General features: G+C 37.5%; 1 protein-coding gene across 3 annotated transcripts in view; it reads left to right on the top strand.

Moving 5' to 3' along the window:
- The window catches only part of LOC137206838 (S-adenosyl-L-methionine-dependent tRNA 4-demethylwyosine synthase TYW1), a 206,152-nt gene that overhangs the window by 101,668 nt on the left and 80,956 nt on the right, over positions 1-23,528 (top strand). The window lies entirely within an intron of this gene.

Here is a 23,528-nt window from a genome sequence, read left to right as displayed (position 1 = left end):
TGAAAATGATTTTGATACAAATATCTGTAGTACATCATCTTCCCTGTTGCCTTACTTCATATGTATTTATCTGTGGATCATTTTTTATCTTGAATTTTAAAATGGAATAAATATTGGTAATACTTGAAGCAAGTATATATAGACACATGCATACACATATGTGTATACATGTGTGTGCATATATATTTTGGTGGCATCTCCATATTTATTTACATATATGTATAAAGTATGTATATATAAAATATATATTTTTTGCAGTAGCTTCAAATAAAAAAATGTAAGTTCCCAAACACTGGAAACTGTAATGATCACCATATGAAAAAAATTCTGTTTCCCTCTTAGACTTATCTTCATGAATCATCATTTTGCTTCATGATCTGTTAATGTTAGAGTGATAAGATCCCTTGATTTTGCCTGTAGACCTCATAAAAATACTAGTCAAGCGTCTTGTTTCTTTCCTTAAATATTTCTCAGTTGTATAATGTGTATTTTGGGACAAGGATAGTTCTGAAAAAAAGATTTTTAAATGAAGTCTTAAAATAAAGGTAATAAAGTGAATAAAGTTAGGAAAGTTTAAAAAGTACTGAATTTAATGAAAATGCTACTACCAATCATTAAGAAAAAGACCAATAAAACAATAGAAAAATAAGCCAAAGATAAAAACCCTTAATGGAACATGAAATGCAAATGGCTTTTAAATACAAATAAAAATAACAGTAAGGAAAAAAGTACTCTCATATATTTCTGGTGAGAGTACAAATTGGTACAATCTCACCTTTGAAGGACACTTTTTTTAAAAAAAATATTTTCACTTAAAAAGAAATTAATTATTTATTTGGCTGTGTTGGGCCTTCGTTGCTGCGCACGGGCTTTCTCTAGTTGTGGCGAGTGGGGGCTACTCTTTGTTGCGGTGCGCGGGCTTCTCATTGCGGTGGCTTCTCTTGTTGTGGAGCATGGGCTCTAGGTGCATGGGCTTCAGTAGTTGTGACATGCGGGCTCAGTAGTTGTGGCTTGTGGGCTCTAGAGCGCAGGCTTAGTAGTTGTGGCGCATGGCCTTTGTTGCTCCGCGGCATATGGGATCTTCCTGGAGCAGGGCTCGAACCCGTGTCCCCTGCATTGGCAGGCAGATTCTTAACCACTGTGCCACCAGGGAAGTCCCTTAAGGACACTTGTATGCTGTCTATTAAAATAAAAAGGGCATTTGCCTTTTGAATGAGCAGTTCACATCAAGTAATTTACCCTGAGACATACTTCCATCCACATGAAGTAAAATGTATAGAAGATTATTCATTGTGACATTACTTATAATAACAAAAGATTGGAAGCAAACTAAATATCCATCAGTAGAGAACCAATTAAATAAATTACGATATGCACCTATACATTTGAATTCTTTTTGACTTGAGCGTCTGGAGGTAGAGGGAGCTCTTTGGCTGTTTTCCTCTTTGCACCTTTTCAGAGTGTTACTTATTTTCAAAAAGGATAACCATCAAGGAACTGCCCCAAGAAGATAATTTTTTCTAGGGAAGAGAATTTTAAAAACTTTTATGTTCTTCTTCTTTCTAGTAGTAACAGACGTTATTGAAACTTGAGTAAAGCAGAGATGGTGGGATAGAAGCTAAAAAGCCCCTAGCAGAGAGCAGAAATTTGATGGATGTCAGATCATAGTGGGTTATAGAGAGTGGGTATTTTAATTGTCTCATGTACAAACATTTTCATTTTGAGCTCTTATTTCATTAACATTACACATATTTGTTTTTCCTAACTATTCTAACCAACACGTAATATAATTTCCCAAGAGTTAACACTAGTAATTAGTCATCTTAAACATGTTATTTGATCACCATTTGATACAATGTTTACTAAAAAACATTGAGTTCTTGGGACTTCCCTGGTGGTACAGTGGTTAGGACTCGGCGCTTCCACTGCACGGGGCACGGGTTCGATCCCTGGTTGGGGAACTAAGATCCCACGTGCCAACGTGGCCCTCCCCCCCCAAAAAATTTTATACTCCATCTCCTGTTGTTTTTGTTTGTTTTCCACCCATTAGAAGCTTTCAGGCAGTGATTTTTTTCTGTAGTTAGTGTTTAGTCAAAGTATTTGATTGGAACCTCATGGGGGTCTTTATAGTCCTTGGAAAGTGAGCATAGTGGAGGTATGTGACTCCATCATGGCACCATACCAGCTTCGTGACCTCGGCAAAACTACTGATCTCTGTAACCTTTGTTTTCTCACCAGTTAAGCGGGATTAGAGTATTGATAGTTCATGACTCACCAGATTGTGTTGAGGGGTTAAATGACATAATACAAGTAAAACTCTTAGTACATTGCTTGGGACATGGGTTCATTAGTGTTAGTGCTATAAATTGTTAAAAAAATTAGTTCTGATCTAAGTAGTGATCATTTGCCTCTTAAAATAATTTTTGGTTACAAATGATCCTCAACACTTTGGAGACTGTTTTTACTGCATTCATTTCAGCCACCTCTTACTTCGAGCTTACTATATTTCAAGTCCTGTGCTAGGCCCTGGATATAATTATATCTAGGATGTAGTCTGAGCCGTAGAAGAGTTGCAGTGTCCTGGGGACAAATACAGGCATACCTCACTTCACTGCACTTCGCTTTATTGTGCTTCGCAGATATTGTGTTTTTCACAGATTGAAGGTTTGTGGCAACCGTGTGTCGAGCAAGTCTTAATTGGCACTATTTTTCCAACAGCATTTGCTCACTTTGTGTTTCTTTGTCACGTTTTGGTAATTCTGGCACTATTTCATACTTTTTCATTACAATTATATTTGTTATGGTGTCTGTGATCCGTAATCTTTGTTACTACTACAACTAGCTGAAAGCTCAGATGACAGTTAGCATTTTTTAACAATAAAGTATTTCTTAAGTTAAGGTATGCACATTTTTTGAGACATAATGCTACCACATTTAATAGACTAAAGTAGAGTGTAAGCATAACTTTTATATGCACTGAGAAACCAAAATTGCAGTGGTCTGGAACTAATAAGCCTGCGGTATCTCTGAGGTCTGCCTATAGGCAGATAAACAGACAGTTTCAGCACATGGAGACAAGTGCTGGGGAAGGAGCACGCACACGGTCAGGAGAGACACTGGGATCAGAGTTGGGAAGGATCTGTATTACTCAAAAAATAAGAAGTAGTCCTAAAGAGCCAGCTCTCCACAGGTTAATAATGCCTAGCACACCAACAGAGTTTTAAAAAATCTGTTAAATAATTCTGTGGTTCTAAAAACATTCAATTAGTCATTTAACTGAAGCTGGAAAAGTATATACTAATTACTTTTTTTGACTTATATTGCACAAAAACATTAATAATAGTTGTATAACTGTGAAGTCATGGGTGACATTTAACATGTTTTCCAGGTTTTTTAAAAAATAAACAAAATCTATGATAATATCAGAGAGGAACAATTTATATTTTATCTTTAAAATTTTCTGTAATTTTATATAGGTCATTAATGTAGCAGTGGCTAATTTATCCAGTAGACGTTTCTAGATCCTGATGGCCTAAGCCAAGTACACAGAGTAGTATTCATTTCGGGTGGATGACTTTCAGGGTCAAAACTTTCTTTCTATTTGCGAAAGTGTCTTTTACGTGAAGCTGGCTGTGTATTGAGGTCAGCCCTGAGGAGATTGTGGCTTGAATAGTAGTGAATGATACTGACACACTGCAGCTCAAAAAATGAGAAATGGTTTTAAAGATCTGGTTATCCACAAGTTAATAGGGTTTTATCTACCCTTTGACCTTCGATTCATGTTATCAGATCGGCTGAAGGATATAGCAAGAGACATCTCTTCCAAATACAGGCACACCCTACCGACCATCTCCCTGTCAGTTGTTGGTTTACACCTTTTTGTTTTTAATACCCAAACACATACAGCATAGAAGCCTTTCAGTACAGTGTTTTAAATTGATGTTTACAAGGGCAAAATTTCTACTTATTTTCCAAAACTGAATACAGCATTTAAAGCAAAACGATATGCAAGAAAAATCTTGAATGGCATTCCAAATACAATTGGTAGATCATCAGAGTCAGGTGTAGACGATTTGAAAAGCTCACCATGTCAACCGAGGGAGCTTTGCTTCTCCGTGGTGCCGGCATGGAGAGGCCACTTGCCTTTACTGAGCAGCTGCCATTAACCTTGTTTGTTTTCGGAGGTTAAGTCAGGAAGTAGTGTCTTATACATTTGGTAGCTAACGTAATAGTTGTTACATTTGTGAGCATCTTACCCTATTTTAGTTTCATTTTAAGCAAGTCTTTGGAGGCTTTGAGTTGATGTGTAACACATTTTAATTTTTCCCATTTAAAATAATGGGAAATATGCTTCACTTAGCATTTTTATGCATGCTGTTAGATTTCAGGAACAGATTACTACTCTTAGCTGGGAGATGCCTGTGTTACTGTAGTTTCATTATTTTTAATTATTTAGTGATTATGATGGCTCTTGAAATGTATTGGGTGTGTGTTTCCTATAGTCATTTTTCTCTGGATATCTTTCTGCTGCCCACTGTATTTTAAATTGCATTTTTCAGATTTATTCAGGGATGCGTGACTTATATTCTCTTTTGTTATCTTTATAGTTCTTGTTTAGGCATAAGTTTTGAGTTTTGGGTAACATAGCTGTAATCATACTATATGTATAACTTTGTCTCCTTTGCAACGTAAGTGTTTTTCCATGCTGTGATATAATCTTGCTCTACTATTCACTGATAATGATGGATTGCCTCCCTCTAATACTTAGCAGTCTTCCTTTGTATTTTTATTTTTATTATGATTCCCTCTTATGTGTGCATAAAATTTAATATACTCAATCATAAACAAATGTTTAAAAGATCTAAACTACACAAACTGCATTCATTCATTCAGCAAGTATAGATATTGCTAAATATTTGGTAAGGACTCTTCTAGCACTGCAAATCAGTAAATAAGGCACATAAGGCTCCTGTTCTCTGGTAGGAGAGACAGAAAACAAATAGATAAATAAAAATGTACCATTTATAGGCCACCGAACATAATGTGGTAAGACCAACAAAAGTTTAAGTAAACAGAGCCCAATCACTTGATAATTCAGAAGAGTAACTTGTAATTTTCATTAGGTAAAAGGAAATCAAAACTACAATTACAGATATTTGTAAAATAGTGGAAGTCAGAATACTGCATAACAATATCCAGAATTGAACCAAAGGGGAATTGTATCACGTAGGATTCAGATTAACTACACATAGAGACTCCCAAATAGTGAGTGGGATAATCAAGTTAGAAATGTTTTTCCTTCTGATGTCACAGAAGCCCAAATAAAGGTGAACCAATGACTGATATGGTGGCTGTGAGATAGTAGAAAATACATGTATTGGTTTCTGTCCCCAGTTCCTGGCACAGATCTCCTAAAACTTTTGTAATTTCCTAAGTTAAGAGTGTCTTTTGTTCTAATACTGTTTTTGACTCTGGTTCCTGACACGGAGTTCCTAAATCCCTTGGAATTTCCTGGGTGTCTTTTGTTCTAATGAGGTGACTCTTGGTGGCCTTGTGGATGGGAACTGGTCACTAGAAACACCAAGTCAAGCTTAGAAGCTTGGAACTTTCACCCTATAGCCATATCCTGCAGGAAGGGGAGAGGGGCTGGAAATTGAGTTAATGATCAATCATGCCTGCATGATGAAGCCTCCATAAAAATCCCAGAGGCACAGCGTTCAGGGAGCTTCTGGGTTACTGAAAACACGGAGGTGCTGGGAGAGTGGTGCCTGGAGAGAGCGTAGAAGCTCCTTACCCCTTCCCACATACCTTGCCTGCTCTGCTATTCCATCTCTATGGTCATCCGTATTCTTTATCATATCCTTTTATAATAAACTGGTATATAGTAAGTAAACTGTTTTCCTTAGTTCTGTGAACCGTTCTAGAAAATTAATTGCACCTGAGGAGGTCATGGGACTCGCCCATCAGAAGCACAGGTAACCACCTGAACTTGAAATTAGCATCTGAAGTGGGGGTGGGGCAGTCTGGAGGCACTGAGCCCTTCACTTTAGGGATCTGATGTTATCTCCAGGTAGGTAGTGTCAGAACTGAGTTGAATTGGAGGATACTCAGCCGGTGTCACATTCTTGCTTGGTGTGGGGGAAAAAACCCATACCTCTGGTGTCAGAAGTGTTGTGAATATGGTAGTAGTGGGAAAGTAAAGGAGAAACACAGGAGAGAGTGTGAGTTTTTTCTTTTCAGTATTTTCACAGTGTCATCAGAGACCCAGGTTCCTATCTGACATTCAACATAATGACTTTTATTCTGAAGTTTACTTCATGGTCCAGAATACTTGCTAGAGCTCCAGCCATCATGTTGGTATTCCAGCCTTCATTTTGAGCAGGCAGTACAAGGATAGGTATTAGAAGAGCACATCTTTTTCCTTCTAAGATAATTTGTACAACTCTTCCTTTTACATCTTTTTGGCCAGAACTTAGTCCCTTAGCCACATCTTGTGGAGGGAGGCTGAGAAATGTAATCTTCTAGCTGAGTATATTGTTGTCCCCAAATAGTTCAGATATTGTGCTTATAAGGAAGAAGGGGTGAATGGGTATTGGTAGGCGACTAGCAATCTATATCAATGAACTAAGCATTAAGTTCAAATGTTAAACAAGTAACAATAAAATAAGCCTATTAGGAAGAAGGAAGTAATCAAGATAAAAGAAGAAATCAATTAATTTGGATTAAAAACCCCCTAAATATAGGATGTATGGAAGGTTATTGATGCCCATCATCAAAGTAATCTCAGTGGTTTGGTGGAGATGGAAGGTGGATTGCACAGCATTTGTAAGGACAGAAAACAAACAACATCTTGGAAGGGAGACAGAAGGAGGATTTGGGGTTTGTTTGGGGTTGTTATTTATTCCTTGGTTTGAAGTGGAGGAGGCCGGAACACGAACATGTAGGTAGAAAGGAAGATGCAAGAGATAGTTATTCTTTATATACCTCTCAGAGAGAGGTATGTTTTATTTCGATTTTCTAGAATAATGGTTTTGTCAGTGTCTCAGGATTCTTGAGTTGTTGTGGTATATGTGTTATACTTACTCAGCACAGTGTTTTTAATAAGATTAAAAAAAAATTAGTCCCGGACAACGAGTTGGAACTGAGGTGCTTACCAAGGCTTATTTGCGAGGTAGGTATATCTGTGCTAGTGTCCACAGATCATGGATTTTCTTCTGGTAAAGGGCTGGGGGTGGGGAACACACCCAGGTGGTATGAACAGACATTTTCAAAAATGACCATCACTTTCAATTTGTTTTTAGTGATATTTGCTTTGACATTTCAAATAGCATTGAAGGAAATTTTTCATGTTTATTGAAAGTGGTTTGGGGTTACATGTGATTGAGATCTGCGGCCACAAATCAAGGAAGTCATCAGCCCCCCGTCACTGACAGACCAGTGGGCGTTTTCTCCTGTCACCTCATAGATGTCCTCCTCCTCCTCTTTAATATCTTCCAGATGGACTTATTCAAGGCCATTCATCTCAAAGCTTATTTTAAAATTTTAGCTTCGGTATTGCTATTTTGGACATTAGAATTGAACCTTTTTATGAGAATCATTGTGTTTGATTTATGAAAAGAGTGTGGAGAAAAAGGGTGTTAAAAAGAATGGTCGGAAGCTAATTTCTTTTGCTTATTGAACGCGGAAAGAAGGAAGCACTTTCTCAAAATGACATTTGAAGACCCTTTTTAGTGTATTTGGGAAATGAAGATAGTGGAAACCATGAGTTCTGTTTGACTTATGGCAATGTGAAGATAGCTTGCTCCTTTGACGTGGCCCAGAAGAAGGTAGTATGTGTGGCAGAAACTCATTGCCCACTTCACAGGAATCAAGAAATTATGCCATTAGTTCCTTCATAGTCTGAGATACTGGATTGAAATCATATGTAGCCATTTGCACCTCCCCTTCATCCAGCCACACAGTGGGGGGAAAATGTGTTTTGCCTGTGACAAGTTAGAAATGTTCAAAATCATGTAAATAGAATTTGAGCAACCCTTGGAGTTTAATAACTTTATCTCTTCTAGTTTTTGAGTCTTTCTGATGACATGTCTTCTAGCTTTGGAGTTTGTGAAACAAACAAAAAACCCTGAAATCAAAAAACCCCTCTCTGCCTGTATTAAAAAACTCGAAGGGGATACGTCAGTCATCTTCCTCCTAACTCATGAACCGCATGCATCTCAAGATGTGGGAGACCCTGTCCTGGTCCAGTGACTGAAGGAAGCTTCCATTTTATATTACCGTAAAGAACGTTTCTAGTTTTTTCCTGTTTCTGGTTCATGCTAGAAAATTATCTTCTTTTGACTATATGTACTTTGAAAATATCTGGTAGACACTGAAGACGCTGGAGAATCCTTCAGTTGTAGGTCTATTTGTATATTTATAACCAATTACAATTCAAGTGCATCTTCCCCAGGGGAAGGGCAGTGATTAGTTTTTACACTCCTGATGGCCAGTTTCTGGGAGTGGTAGGATGTAGAGACTGAGGACGAGGATAGGAGAAAGGATGGAGACCATCTTAATTTCCAGAAGTTACTCCTCATAACCCCTAAGAGGGAAACAGGGTACACAAACCGCCTCCTGTGTTTTTAGATGGTTCCATTTAGTGGAGCTGTGTTTTGAACACAGTGGTTTCTTTACCGAAAGTAAAGATTATATCCTAAAAAAAAAAAACCATGCAGTAGAAAAAGGCATGTTTGAAGAGTTTAGCACTTAAAGGAAAATTTAGATTGAAGTTGGGAATTACAGTGAAATCCCTTCTAAATACTATGTTCATTAAATAGGAGGACAAAGGAAATTGTACTGAATACAGAGAACATTTTACAAATCTTTAATTAGTATTGGGTACTATTCCGTTAGTTTCTACATCTCTGTACCTTGCCTGCAGTAACATTTCAGACTCCCCTACAGCAACCACATGACAATTGCAAATTTGTTTGTTTGTGCATAGTAAATGAAGCATTTTTTTTTCTTTCCTGTCTGACCCATGACTAAATTATTGACTTTTAGTTTTCACTGTAGTTCAAGAAATCAGAGAATTTGATGCTTAAAATTAAAAGCCTGTGGGGAGGGCTTCCCTGGTGGCGCAGTGGTTGGGGGTCCGCCTGCCGATGCAGGGGACGTGGGTTCGTGCCCCGGTCTCGGAAGATCCCACATGTCGCTGGGCGGCTGGGCCTGTGAGCCATGGCCGCTGGGCCTGCGCGTCCGGAGCCTGTGCTCCGCAACGGGAGAGGCTGCAGCAGCGAGAGGCCCACGTACCGCAAAAAAAAAAAAAAAAAAAGCCTGGGGATAAATTTTATTTAATCTATTTAGTTTATTATAGTTTAAAATGTTCTCCTTAACACAGAGTTAGCTACCTGTAGTGCCACCCAAGGTAACTAGACCGGACCTCACCAGAATATGGCACAATTAGAATTTCCTGCTTCCTGGTAGGTTCTAAGGTGCATTTTTATGGCCTGTGTTTGTTTGGTTTTTTTTTTTTTTTTTTTTTGCGGTACGCGGGCCTCTCACTGCTGTGGCCTCTCCGGACGCGCAGGCTCAGCGGCCATGGCTCACGGGCCCAGCCGCTCCGCAGCATGTGGGATCTTCCTGGACCGGGGCACGAACCCGTGTCCCCTGCATTGGCAGGCGGACTCTCAACCATTGCGCCACCAGGGGAGCCCTGTTTTGTCTTCTTAATGATTACTCATGACTATACTCCAAAAACCTCCACTGCTCTACCTTTTATTTTCTATCCTTTTTTGTCTCTCACTAATACCGAGATCTCTTTTCTCTAACATTTCCAAGAGTAGTGATTCAAAATCCCTGTCCATTCTCATTTAAATGTTCACAGCAAAGGAAAATATATACAGGAATAAATCTCCAAGTGGTAGGATTTTACAAACAAGGAACCAGTGATCGACTTACATACATCATGAAATGATCACCACAGTAAGTTTAGTGAACATCCGTTGTCTTATATAGATACAAAATTAAAGAAATAGAAGAAAAAATATTTTCTCCTTGTGATGAGACTCTTAGGATTTACTTACTTAACAACTTTCATATGTAACGTACAGCAGTGTTCATTATGTTCATAACATTTTACAAATCTTTAATTAGTATTGGGTACTATTCTGTTGGGAACAACTAAGTATTGGGTACAACTAAGGTTGTACCTTGCATCCCTAGTACTTATAACCGGAAGTTTGTGCTGTTTTGGTTCAACTGTTTTTTTCTTTTGAGATGTTTGTGATTTTCATTGACTTCCAAATGCTTTTTATTAAGGACTTAGGATCTCTTTCTGTATATATACAAATACACACATAAACATATATATGTATGTATCTATATTTTTCTAAGTATGGTACGAGACAGGGATTCTTTTTCCCCTTTATGGATTATTGATTGAGCCAGCATCATTGTTGAATAATTTATCCTTTACCCCATGATTTGTAATGACTGCCTGTTGTAATCAAGTTTTCCTGTATTCATGGATGTTTCTGAACTTTCTACTCTGTTACATTGATTAATTTTTCTGTCTTGCCCCATTACCATACTGAGTTACTATAGCTTTGTGATAAGATTGATATTTAGTACAAAAGACCCCTCCTTCTTCAAAATTGTCTTGCTTATTCTTAGCCCCTTAATACATTTTCATATTTATTTTGGGATCATTTTGTCAGTTTTCTCTCCCACACAGACACACACACACAGACATAACTTTGGGATATTGATTGGAATTGCATTGAATTTACAGTTTAATTTGGGGAAATTGCCATCTTTATGAAGCCATGTCTTTGGTTGAAAGTTGCTTGTTCTGTCACTTTAATTTTTTTTGACTGAAATTTATCTTCTAATTGTAGATTCTGTTGGCTGTCTTTGTGAAATGTTACATTTCCACACATCTCTTGGAATTGTTTGCAGGCTCTTCTTGAGTAGGTGGTTGTTTTTGCTCACATGTGCACTCTAACAGGCGGCTAGGTCCAATTCCTGGTCCCGAGGCTGTTTCATTGTATATTTTTAGCCAGGTTTATTTGATTTTCATTTTTCATTTCATCTATGTATCACTGCAGTGGGGATGGCTCAAGAGATGAGCTTAAGGTACCCCTTTGACTGTACATTCATTAATGTATGGTTTGGTAAATTATGCAAATCAGATAAGGATTTGGAATTAAAGGCTTAATTTTTGGCATTTTTGTGTCTGTATAGCAAGTACCGAACATCCTCCTTCTTCTTCCAGGCTCTTCTTCCTGTCATTCCAGATTCACTTTCTTATGAGTCAGACATGAGGTAAAGTGCTGTACACTCAGGCACATCTTGTCACTAACAGGCTTTCCAGGGAGGAAACTTTATAGGCTTACTTCAAGAACTGAGTCACCTTCTAATGAGTCTGGTTTTGCTTTTTGTGTGTGTGGGGTTTTTTTTTTTTTTTTTTTTTTTTGCAGAGCCAAGCTTAGGCACAAGGAGGTTGTTAACAGTGGCTTACTGACAGCCTGAACGTCCCTTGACTACAAGGCATATGCATTTGGACAGTTGATCACCCAGGAAGGGAGCCTTTACTCTTTAATATTTGGGACTTGAACTTGTGAATTGTTACAAGTAATATTTCTGGAGAAATAGATCTATCAGATTTATTGATGTTAGAGTTGTGTGGTTTCTGGCTGCCCCGTTATCCCTTTCAAATTTACTTTGTCTCAGTGGTTTTGTAAGATGTGTTCTGGGTATATCAAGATGCCCTTCTCATAACATCTTCTGCACATTTTGTGTCCCAGTGTTTCTGTCTGTTTTTGTCTGCTGCAGGATGATGGAGAGATTGTTTCCTGAGGGAACTTTGCCAGATATTTTACTTTTTTGTCAATATCCTTGGACTTCCAGGTCGATGTGCTGCTTAGGTGACTGCCATCCGTGTTTGCACCCTGGGGCAGGCTGTAACATAATCTTGTGCTTATTGATTTGTATGACATCATTCCTCTGACTTCTACTTACTCTTATGTAGATAGGCTACCTCTCTCATTTATCTTGTGTTGGTGGCCTTAGACTTCTCAGTTTAGATCTCCTACATGAAAAGTAGAGAAACCGGTCCTATGATTTTGTAGTCAAGCCTTTCTTCCTCTAGAAATCTTACCATTTATTTATGATCTTTTATTTATTTTGGTTTTGTCTTTAGCTCTTTACATTGTCTCCCTTATTAATCGTCTTTTCTTTTTTTTTCTTTGTTCTCATTTCTTTCCTTTTCCTTGCATTTCCATATTTAAAATTTCTGTGTTCATGGCTCTCAGGGTAATGGTCATTTTTACACTGTGAAAGCTGTCCTGTTCAGAATGCCAGTAGAACCTTACCTCTTCTATTTTCTCCCAACCTCCAAAGGATGGAGAAACACCGCTCCATATTACTCCTTTGCTTTTCTGACGTGTAAATACTGCTGGCTTTTTTTTTTTTTTATCCTGTAGTGGGGATTTTTTTTTTTCCTGCTATTGAGTGTTTACTTACAGCTTGTCTTTATACAGCTGCCAGTGCTCTTAGCCTCTATTGTGTTCGCATTTTGCACTTCTCGGCTTCCTCTTCTTGTGGTTTTTCAATAGATGAACTTATAGTAGCCCTCTGACCGTACGTCGATCATACAGTAGGCCCTCCATATCCACCAGTTCCGCATCCACAGATTCAAGCAACCACGGATCGAAAATATTCGGAAAAAAAAATTCCAGAGAGTTTTAAAAAGGAAAACTTAGGGCTTCCCTGGTGGCGCAGTGGTTGAGAGTCTGCCTGCTGATGCAGGGGACACGGGTTCGTGGCCCGGTCTTGGAAGATCCCACATGCCGCGGAGCGGCTAGGCCCGTGAGCCATGGCCTCTGAGCCTGCGCGTCTGGAGCCTGTGCTCAACGGGAGAGGCCACAACAGTGAGAGGCCCGCGTACTGCACACACAAAAAAGAAAACTTAAATTTGCCTTGGAAGGCAACTGTTTGCATAGCATTTATAGTTGTATTTACAAATATGTGTGATCTCACCCTCCTCCTACTCCTTCACACAAGCAACATCTTCTTGGGTATTAACCATGTTACCAGGAGGATGTCAAGCCCTTCTTTTCTTTTTGCTATTGTGGGTAACATAGAGGTCCATGACTCTGCAAACTCTGGCCACACTCTGTCTCATATTCAAGTTGATTTGCATGGTCTTCTGAGGTTCTGCTGAACCTAAGACAAATCTTTTTCTACTTCCTTTACCAGATTTCTGGTCTTTGAGCAGGAGAATTTTGTTTAAGGCATCTGTTTAAGCATAGTTGAGATCAGGCATATCAAGAAACTGTTAAACTGATCCATTCTCATCTCAAGAGTCAGTACTATTAAAAAATGTGTGTGTGTGTGTGTGTGTGTGTGTGTGCGCGCGCGCGCGCACATGAGTACAGGTTTTCTGACCCCACAACTTTTCTTGTATTTCATTCCCAGCCTTTTGTGTTTCCTTTGTGTATATGTATTTATGTCATTAATACTATGGTATGTGTACAGTTTTGTTTTTAGCTTTTTAAAAATTCAATGCTATTACATAAAAATTACCCCTCATTATTAAACATTCTTCTAAAACAATTATTCTCAGTGGGAGCAAGGGTATAGAAAAAAACAGGTCTCCCACCCCCTTCCTTCCCCTTTCTGAGAATCACATCTGCATTGAGCTCTCTTATTGGTAAGAATGTGTTTCTCCGCCATGTTGGAATTCATAACCGCTGTTCTGAAATAATCATCTTTAGTGTTAGTTAAATAGCTGTATCATAAATCATCTAGCTATTTCTTGGGATTGAACATATAGCTATTTCTTGGGATTGACATATTTATAATATCTCATTATTATAAATAAAGCTGGAATGAACATTCTTATTCATCAGTATTTGTCCACAAATTTTATCATTTCCAAAGGCTTAAAATCTTTAGAAATGCAGTTATTGGATCAACATATTTGGATACTTTTCAGATTCTTTAATCATGTTGCCATGTAATTCCCAAAATGTTTGTACTGAATTATGCTTTTATCATCAGTGAATGAGTGTCTGTCTTGCTGTTCTCTAGGCAGTATTGAATATTGCTATTTAAAAATATCTTTGCCAATCTGATAAGCCAAAATGGTACCTCATTACTGCTTCAATTTGCATTTCTTTGATTACTAGTAACTCAGAACCATATTTTAGGAGACCATTTTTTCTTGTTTTGACACAGCCTCAACTCGAGTTCGTCTTGAATTGCAACTGTCAAGATAAATTGTTGAAATTAAGAGCTGTAGTCCTCGGATGTAATAACCTCATCCAGAATATGTAACACTGAAAGCTGCCTAATTAGAAGTGGCAGAATTCTAACTCATAACTGCATATTTTTAAACTTTTTTATTATGGATTTTTAAAACATTCAAGAGAAGAGAGAATAATGGAGGGAATTCCTGTGTAAGCAGTTATCAGCTTGACAGTTATCAGCATTCTACATTTCATGTTTCATCTGTCTTCCCAATTTTTGGGGGGTGGGGAAGCATTGGAATATTTCAAATCAGATAAATAGTATCATTTTATCCGCAAATACTTGTGTATTTAACGCATAAGGACATATTAAAAATGGAATGCCTCCTCCCAGCACTTTGCGTATATTTTTAAATTTTCTAATAGGATTTTTATATTGAAGTGTAGTTGATTTATTTTTTATATATATATATATATATATATATAATTTTTTTGCGGTATGCAGGCCTCTCACTGTTGTGGCCTCTCCCGTTGCGGAGCACAGGCTCCGGACGTGCAGCCTCAGCGGCCATGGCTCATGGGCCTAGCTGCTCCGCGGCATGTGGGATCTTCCCGGACCGGGGCACGAACCCATGTCCCCTGCATCGGCAGGCAGACTCTCAACCACTGCGCCACCAGGGAAGCCCCTACAATATTTTTTAGTTTTACAGTAGAGTCATTCAGTATGTTTGTAGATTATACTCCGTTATAAGTTATTACAAGATAATGGCTATAATTGTTTGTGCTATACAATGTATCCTTGTTGCTTATCTATTTTATATGTAGTAGTTTATATCTTTTAATCCCATACTCCTAATTTATCCCTCCCCCTCCCCTTTCCCCTTTAGTAACCATAAGTTTGTTTTCTATGTCTGTGAGTCTGCTTCTGTTTTGTAAATAAATTGATTTGTATTACATTTTCTGATTCCACATGTAATTGATATCATATATTTGTCTTTCTTTGTCTGACTTACTTCACTTAGTATGATAATCTCTAGGTCCATCCATGTTGCTGCAAATGGCAGTATTTCATTCTTTTTTATGGCTGAGTAATATTCCATTTTATGGATTCCATCCATTCAATAAGATGGATACCACATCTTCTTTATCCATTCGTCTATCGATGGACATTTAGGTTGCTACCATGTCTTGGCTATTGTGAATACTGCTACTATGAACATTGGTGTGCATGTATCTTTTCGAATTAGAGTTTTCATCTTTCCCAGATATATGCCCAGGAGTGGGATGCTGGATCATATGGTAACTCTATTTTTAGTTTTTAAAGGAAACTCCATACTGTTCTCTACAGTGGCTGCACCACGTTACATTCCCATCAACAGTGTGGAAGGGTTCCCTTTTCTCCACACCCTCTTTAGCATTTAATATTTGTAGACTTTCTGATGATCGCCATTCTGACCAGCATGAGGTGATACCTCATTGTAGTTTTGATTTTCATTTTGGTTTGTTTCTGGTTTCTTTTGCTCTGCAAAAGCTTATAAGTTATTTTTTTTTTAAGCCCCTCATTTTCTGTCTTCCTCCTTACGTTGTTAATTTCACAGATTACGTTTTATACATTGCATGCCCATTAACATAGATTTATAATTATTGTTTTAGGTATATGTGTTTTAAATCACATAGGAATAAAAAAAGGAATTAGAAACCAAAAATAGAAAATACTGGCTTTCACATTTACATATTTAGTTATCTTTATCACAGTTTTTTACTCATGGTTTCAGGTTGCTGTCTGGTGTCCTTTCATGTCATCCTGAAGCATTCCCTTTAGCATTTCTTCTGTGGCAGTTCTGCTAATGATGAACTCCCTGAGCTTTTGTTTATCTGGAAATGACTTTATTTATTTATTGCTGCATTGGGTCTTTGTTGCTGCGTGTGGGCTTTCTCTAGTTGCAGCGAGCGGGGGCTACTTTTCGTTGCGGTGCGCAGGCTTCGCATTGCGGTGGCTTCTCTTGTTGTGGAGCGCGGGCTTCAGTAGTTGTAGCATGTGGGCTCAGTAGTTGTGGCTTGCGGGCTCTAGAGCACAGGCTCAGTAGTTGTGGCGCACTGGCTTAGCTGCTCCGCAGCATGTGGGATCTTCCCCAACCAGGGCTTGAACCCATGTCCCCTGCATTGGCAGGTGGATTCTTAACCACTGTGCCACCAGGGAAGTCCCTCTCCTTTATTTTTGAAGTATAGTTTTACCAGATGTAGAATTCTTCGTTGATAGTTTTTTTCTTTCAGCAGTTTAAATATGTCATCCCACTGTCTCCTGACTGTTACGGTTGATGGTGAGAAATAGGCTCTGATCTTATCAAGGATCCCTGTACATGACAAGTCACTTCTCTTTTGCTGCTTTCAAGATTCTGTCTGTCTTTTGACAGTTTGATTATAATATATCTCAGTGTGCATCTCTTTGAGTTTATCCCACTTGAAGTTCGTTGTGCTTCTTCAATGTGTAGACTCATGTTTTTCATCAAATTTTGGAAGTTTGGGCCATTTTGTTTTCAAATATTATTTTTTGCCATTTTCTCTCTCCTGAGATTTTCGTAATGAACATGTTGAACGTTTCATGGTGTTCTACAGGTCTTTAAAGAGAAATGTAAATAACAAACCTACAACCCTTCTCTTACTTCTCATCCTCAGAAGTAAGCACTATTAATGGCTTGATGTGTTTCCTTCTATGATTTCTTTTCCTGTTGGGTTGGATTTTCTTCACTGAGTCTTATAACATTGTCTTTGCCCTCTTTCTTTGATCTACATTTTCAGTTATTCATTACAGTTTAATTTGGTTGGTTACTTAGTTATTTTATTTTGGAAGTAATTCTATAATAATTTTCCTGCTTGTCTTCTTTGATTATAAAGAATACTTCATTTGGCTGCATGATGAATTATATCTTTGAATTTATTTTCTAATTCTTTGCTTATTTGACATATCAGATTGACACATTTTGTTTTGTCTCCCACGAACAGTAAAAAATTTAGTTAATTAAAGCCATTTTAAGAATAAGTATGTTTTCTAAGGACTTTGAAAGATTCATTGCCCAATTTCTAGTAGAGGCAATACATATTCCTTTGCTTTTAGAAACAGTGGTCGCCAGTGAGGGATTGTTTCAATTTTAAGGTTTTTTTGTTTGTTTTAAAGAGTTTAGAATTAATTCTTTGACAAGCATGATATGACTCGGTCAGCATTCAATTTGTTTTTTTGTTTTTTAATTGGGATATAGTTGCTTTACAGTGTTGTGTTAGTTTCTGCTGTACAGCAGAGTGAATCAGCCATCCCCTCCTTTTTGGATTTCCTTCCCTTTGAGGAGCCAGGCAGGAGTGGTGGAGTCTTACCTTGCTGGTTTCCTGGTTCCTTTCCTCTTTTGGTATTAACCATTTTTGCTAATTTCTTTTCTGACTTTGGTTTTGTTCGTTTACTAGAATAAAATGTAGATTATACAACAGTCGGTACGTTGGTTGCTTGTTCACTGCTGTATCTCTAGCATCTAGTATTACACCTGGTGTACAGTGGGACCTGGTGACTGTTGGTTGAACTGATATCTGTGTGAACAAATGAATGAATCTGTGTAACTGCTGCTGGTGGTGGTGATGATGGTAGCTGAAATTTATTCATAGTTTTCTATCTTCCCGGCTGTGTTCTAAGTTCTTTATTTGTTTTAGTTCTTTTAATTTTACAGCAATACTATGAGATATAGATACTGTTACTCTTCCTATTTTACAGAGGCACAGAGAGCATGCCTGAGCTCACACAGCTGACTCCAGAGCCCAGTAGCTTAATTGCTACTATGTACTCTTTTCCTCGTCTTATACTTTTTTCCTCTTTTCTCTCCTCCTTCCTAACTACTCAGACTTTTTCTACTTTGTACTTAATCCTTTTTTCCCTCACTTCCCTTTGATAAGCATTTAACATTTACCTTTGGAATTTTGACCTCAATTTTCACTCCATGTATTGGCTTGGCCAAAAAGTTCATTCAGGTTCTTCCGTACCACCCCGAAAGAACTTTTTGGCCAACCCAATATTTTCAGTCCGTGTATTGCTTCCCTCTAAGAAACAAACATAAGTTAAAACCCAAATTTAAACTCTGTCACAGAGATCTGGTCTGAATTCTAGAGGTTAACGTCTAGGTTTCTTGCTGCACAGCCTAGCTGCACATTGATTGTGATGTTACTTTCAGATCCACCCCTCCCTCCCATTTTATTGTGTTTGTTACTACCACTGGGGGAAAAAAGTCCTAGACTCTCAAATTAAACAGAAAATACATGAAATTATAACATGCCAGCTACTTGACACTTTTTTACAAATCTCATTGTGACATTTTACAAATCACATTGTAGCCTGAACAGAAAGTAGCTAAACTTTTTGCCTGAATTGGATACTTTCATCTTCATTTTTGTATTCTGTAGTATTACACAAACCCTGTCCCTACTAGATAATATGCCACATTCAGAAAATCCTGCAGTAACAACTGACCAGAACCTATGCAAATTAAAATTACTAACTAAATCCCCAAACTGGGGAAGAAAATAGGTTTTATTCAAATTAAATTACTACAATACAATCCAGTTTGTACTCCAATTTTTTCTTTCTTTTTTTTTAATCTAAAAGAAAGATAAAATAAAGTGTTAAGTATGTCCTTTGCAAAGGAAATTCCAGCTCTCACCTCTCAAGCAACATCTGTACTCAGTTTTTGTTTTAATTTGATCTAACTGGAGTATAACACAACTTTCTTCTATAGACTTTAGGAACTGCTTTAACTAATTTTAAACAGACTTTAAAGTCTCCAAAACCATCCTATCGAGCAGGCTCCCTACAGACACAGTGAAACCCAGAATGTGAATTTGATAATTTGAAATAAAATCTAATGACATTTCTTTTTTAGTAACCCCATAGTGCTTTTCTTTGTCCTTAACAATCTGAACATTAGTAGGCAATAGATAAAAGGTAAATGTACTAAAATTAGTTATATCTGTTGATCAAAAGATATGAAGAAATCAGAAAAGAAAGCCATCAAGTGGATGAAAATATTTCTAATACAATTATAACAGCATTCTTACAGCCAGAATACATAAAGAATTTGAAAAACCCAGTAGTAAAAAGACAGCTATCCCAAGAAAGAAATATTCAAAACATTTGAACAAGTACTTCACAAAAGAAGGATCAGAATGGCCAAAAACATACTCAACTTCATCAGTAAACGGGCAAATACAAAATAGGACAGTGCAGGAATGGCTAAAGTTTAAAAGACTAACAACAAGTGTTGGTGAAGAAGAGAAGCAGCTGGAACTCTGATCCACTGCAGGTGGAAGTATGGTGAAATGACTTTGGAAACCAATTTAGCAATATCTGCACATCCTGTGATCCAGCATTTCCACTCTTAGGAACATTCAAGAAACATCCATCGGGAGTCAGGTACAGTAACAGTCATAGCAATGCTATTTTGTAAGAGACCCAAACTGGGGAAAAAAACCAACGAACCAACAACTTTCACTAATGTAAGTATTTTCATATACTGGAGTACTAAACAGCAGCAAAAATATATCTGAAGCTAAAGTCACCATCAAACTCAGTGAAAGAATTTCAGTGAAAGAAGCCGGACATAGAAGAATATGTCATAATAGCATTTCATAAAATTCCCTAAAGCAGGAAGAACTAAACTCTAGTGTTATGAGAGAGAACAGCATTTTATAATAACTAAAAACTGGAAATAATCTAGATGTCTATCAATGGGGGAACGGTTGAATAAATTATTGTATATTTATATAATGGAATATTAGATAACGAAGAAAATGAACAAATCTCAACATGCAGCAACATGGATGAACGTTATAAACACAGTGTTGTATGACAGAAGCAAGATGCAAAAAAGTCTATGGTTCCATGTATATAAATTTCAAACACAGGCAAAAACCTAAACTTTAATGTTGAAGTCAGGATATTAGATAGCTTTGGGGTAAAGGCAATGGATGATGACTGGGTGATGAATATTTTCTTTGTGTTAATCCCTTGGGTTGTCCATTCGTGTTTTATGTATGTTTCTCTTTGTATGATTTCTTTCTCAATTTGAAAAGGTTAAGCAACGAGAGAGAGAGTCTGCCTTGGATTCATTCTGCTTGGGTTCATATCCCAGCTTTGCTGCTTTCCAACTGTGTAACTTTGGGAAATTCACTTAGCAGCACTAGGCCTCTATTTCATATCTGTAATGTGAAGCTAATAAACCTATTTTGTAAGATTTGTTGCAAAGATGAGACAAATATTGGAATCTTTGCTAAGATGTTAAACACAACAACAGCTGGCACATAGTAAGGGCTGACTCATTGCTAACTCTTGCTATTGTTATTGTTGGTATCATTGCCAGTTTATTTGTTGAAAGGAATTTTAAACTCCCGTTGGAATTACATTATATTTAGAAATCTATCATGGCTGTCCATGTAGGCTAGTTTTTTATGGTCTCAGAAATATTTACTTTTTTCACTCTCTATGTTATTTCATAAATAATCATCAAGTATTTTATAGATGTATTTTAGAGTTGAAGTAGAATTTTCTTTGCCTTGCATTTTGTAGTTGTACATATAGTATATATGTACCATACATATGGCATATAATAGCTAATACTTAGTAAGACTTACTGCTGCCAGCATGGTTCTAAGCGTTATGTAGATGGACACTTTTAATCCTGTGTAAACTCCCATTTTGCACAGATAGAAACTGAGACAGAGTTAAAGATGGCTAGTATGTGGTCTGGGATTCAGTCTGGGCTTAGAGTCCACATTTACCCCACTGCTCTATGCTAGGAAAGCTGCTCATTTTTCTATTTTTATTTGGTAACTGACCAATTGTACTTAATCTGATTTTCTTAGGTTGATTTTCTTAGGTTTCCAAGAAGCCAGCTATATCATTTGCAAGTAATTGTTTTTTGTATACTATCCACTTATTCTTTTTTTTTGCGTTATGCGGGCCTCTCACTGTCGTGGCCTTTCCCATTGCGGAGCCCAGGCTCCGGACGCGCAGGCTCAGCGGCCATGGCTCATGGGCCCAGCCACTCCGCGGCACGTGGGATCCTCCCGGACCGGGGCACGAACCCATGTCCCCTGCATTGGCAGGCGGACTCCCAACCACTGTGCCACCAGGGAAGCCCTATCCACTTATTCTTGTTCTTGCCTTATTGCTTTGATTTTAACTTTCAGGGAAGTGTTTATAAAAATAATAGAGTGGACATTCTGCTGTTATTCTGATTAAATAGAAATGCCTCTATTTTTTACATCTCTAAGAATGACATGGACTATTGACCGGAGAGTGTTTTCTTTATGTTAAGGATGTGTTTTTTAATTTTTGAGTTTACCAAATGGTTTTTCAGTTGTTCATTCTGTTTTAAAATCAGGGATGGGCTTTAAATGATATGAAATGTCTTTGTGTGTCTATAAGATGATTATATAACTTCTCTGTGTTGAGCTATTGACGTGATGAATTGTATTACTATATAGTCTAATATTGAATCATCTTTGCATTTCTAGAATTTTTAACATAATGCTGAATTTAATTTGCTAAAATTTCTGTAAGATTTTTGCATATATAAGTACAAGTGAGATTGGCCTGCACTTCTCTACCATTTTTGTTAGGTTTTGGCATTGGGTGAATTCTAGCTATGTGAAGGGAATCTGGAAGATTTCTTTTTGTGCATTATACACTGCATTTTAAAAATAAGTTTTGAGTACATTTTCTGATATGGCTGCCTAATACTGTTCATCCCTAGGTTATCTTCAGACATGAGCAAAAGTAGAGAGATTGGCATTCTTTTTTTTTTTCTTTTTTTGCGGTACGCGGGCCTCTCACTGTTGTGGCCTCTCCCGTTGCGGAGCACAGGCTCCAGATGCGCAGGCTCAGCGGCCATGGCTCACGGGCCTAGCTGCTCCGCGGCATGTGGGATCTTCCCGGACCGGGGCACGAACCCTTGTCCCATGCATCGGCAGGCGGACTCTCAACCACTGCGCCACTAGGGAAGCCCGACATTTTTTTAAATTGAAGTATAGTTGATGTACAATATTATATGTTTCAGGTGTACAGTATAGTGATTCACAAATTTTAAAGGTTATACTCCATTTATAGTTATTATAAAATATTGGCTATATTCCCTGTGTTGTACAATATATCCTTGTAGCTTATTTTACATATAATAGTTTATACTTCTTAATCCCCTACCCCTATCTTGCATCTCCCCCTTCCCCTCTCCCCATTGGTAACTACTAATTTGTTCTTTATATCTGAGTCTCTTTTTTGTTACATTCACTAGTTTGTTGTAATTTTTATATTCCACATATAAGTGATATCATAAAGTATTTGTCTTTCTCTGTCTGACTTATTTCACTTAGCATAATGCCCTCCAAGTCCAACCATGTTGTTGCAAATGGCAAAATTTCATTTTTTTTTATGGCTGAGTAGTATTCCATTGTGTGTATGTGTATGTGTGTATATATATATATATATATATATATATATATATATATATATATATATACACACACCACATTTTTATCCGTTCATCTGTTGGTGGACTTTAGGTTGCTTTCATATCTTGGCGATTGTAAATAATGCTGCTGTGAACACTGGGGTGCATGTAGAGAGAGATTGGTATCATTTTGTTCACGTCTTACTTCACTTTGTTTTTCTCTTGAGTATTTTGAGCCTTGCTACTTAAAGCATGGTTTGCGGTTTAGCAGCATGGATACTACCCAGGAACTTGCTACAGATGGATGTAATCATGTGTACATAACTACACGTGTCACATCATCTTTGCCATATTCTATTGGTTAAAGGCAAGTCACAGGTTCTGCCCCCACTCTTTTTGTAGATTTTAAACTATCATTAATCATGTTGTTTTGAGATGTTTGAATAAGTCTTTGAACTTTTAGTAATTTGTCTAGGGTCCTGGAAGGGAGCTACAAAGTCAAAGGTATAAAGCTTTTAAAGGCTTGCATGACTGTTGTCTAATGGCTTTTCAGAAGATCAATACCTCTTTTGTTACATGGTAAACAAATGGCAACATTGACAGTTCATCAATGTGCCTTTTCTGCCAAGTAGAGATCATTAAATAATGAGGAAGCAGGAAAGAGGACAAGAGTGATTAGAAATTCTTACTGTAAATAACTTTGAGCAATTGATACCTGAAAGCCTGATGGTTATGTGAATTAATTTTCACCAATCTAAACTGTTCGGTCAATTTACTATTTCTAACTAAATGGAATTCAGGGTATTTGTTAAGA

This window comes from Pseudorca crassidens, chromosome 15 (assembly GCF_039906515.1).
Source record: "Pseudorca crassidens isolate mPseCra1 chromosome 15, mPseCra1.hap1, whole genome shotgun sequence".
Lineage (NCBI taxonomy): Eukaryota > Metazoa > Chordata > Mammalia > Artiodactyla > Delphinidae > Pseudorca > Pseudorca crassidens.
The sequence above is the reverse complement of the archived record's forward strand: the minus strand, read 5'-3'. Positions and strand labels throughout refer to the sequence as shown.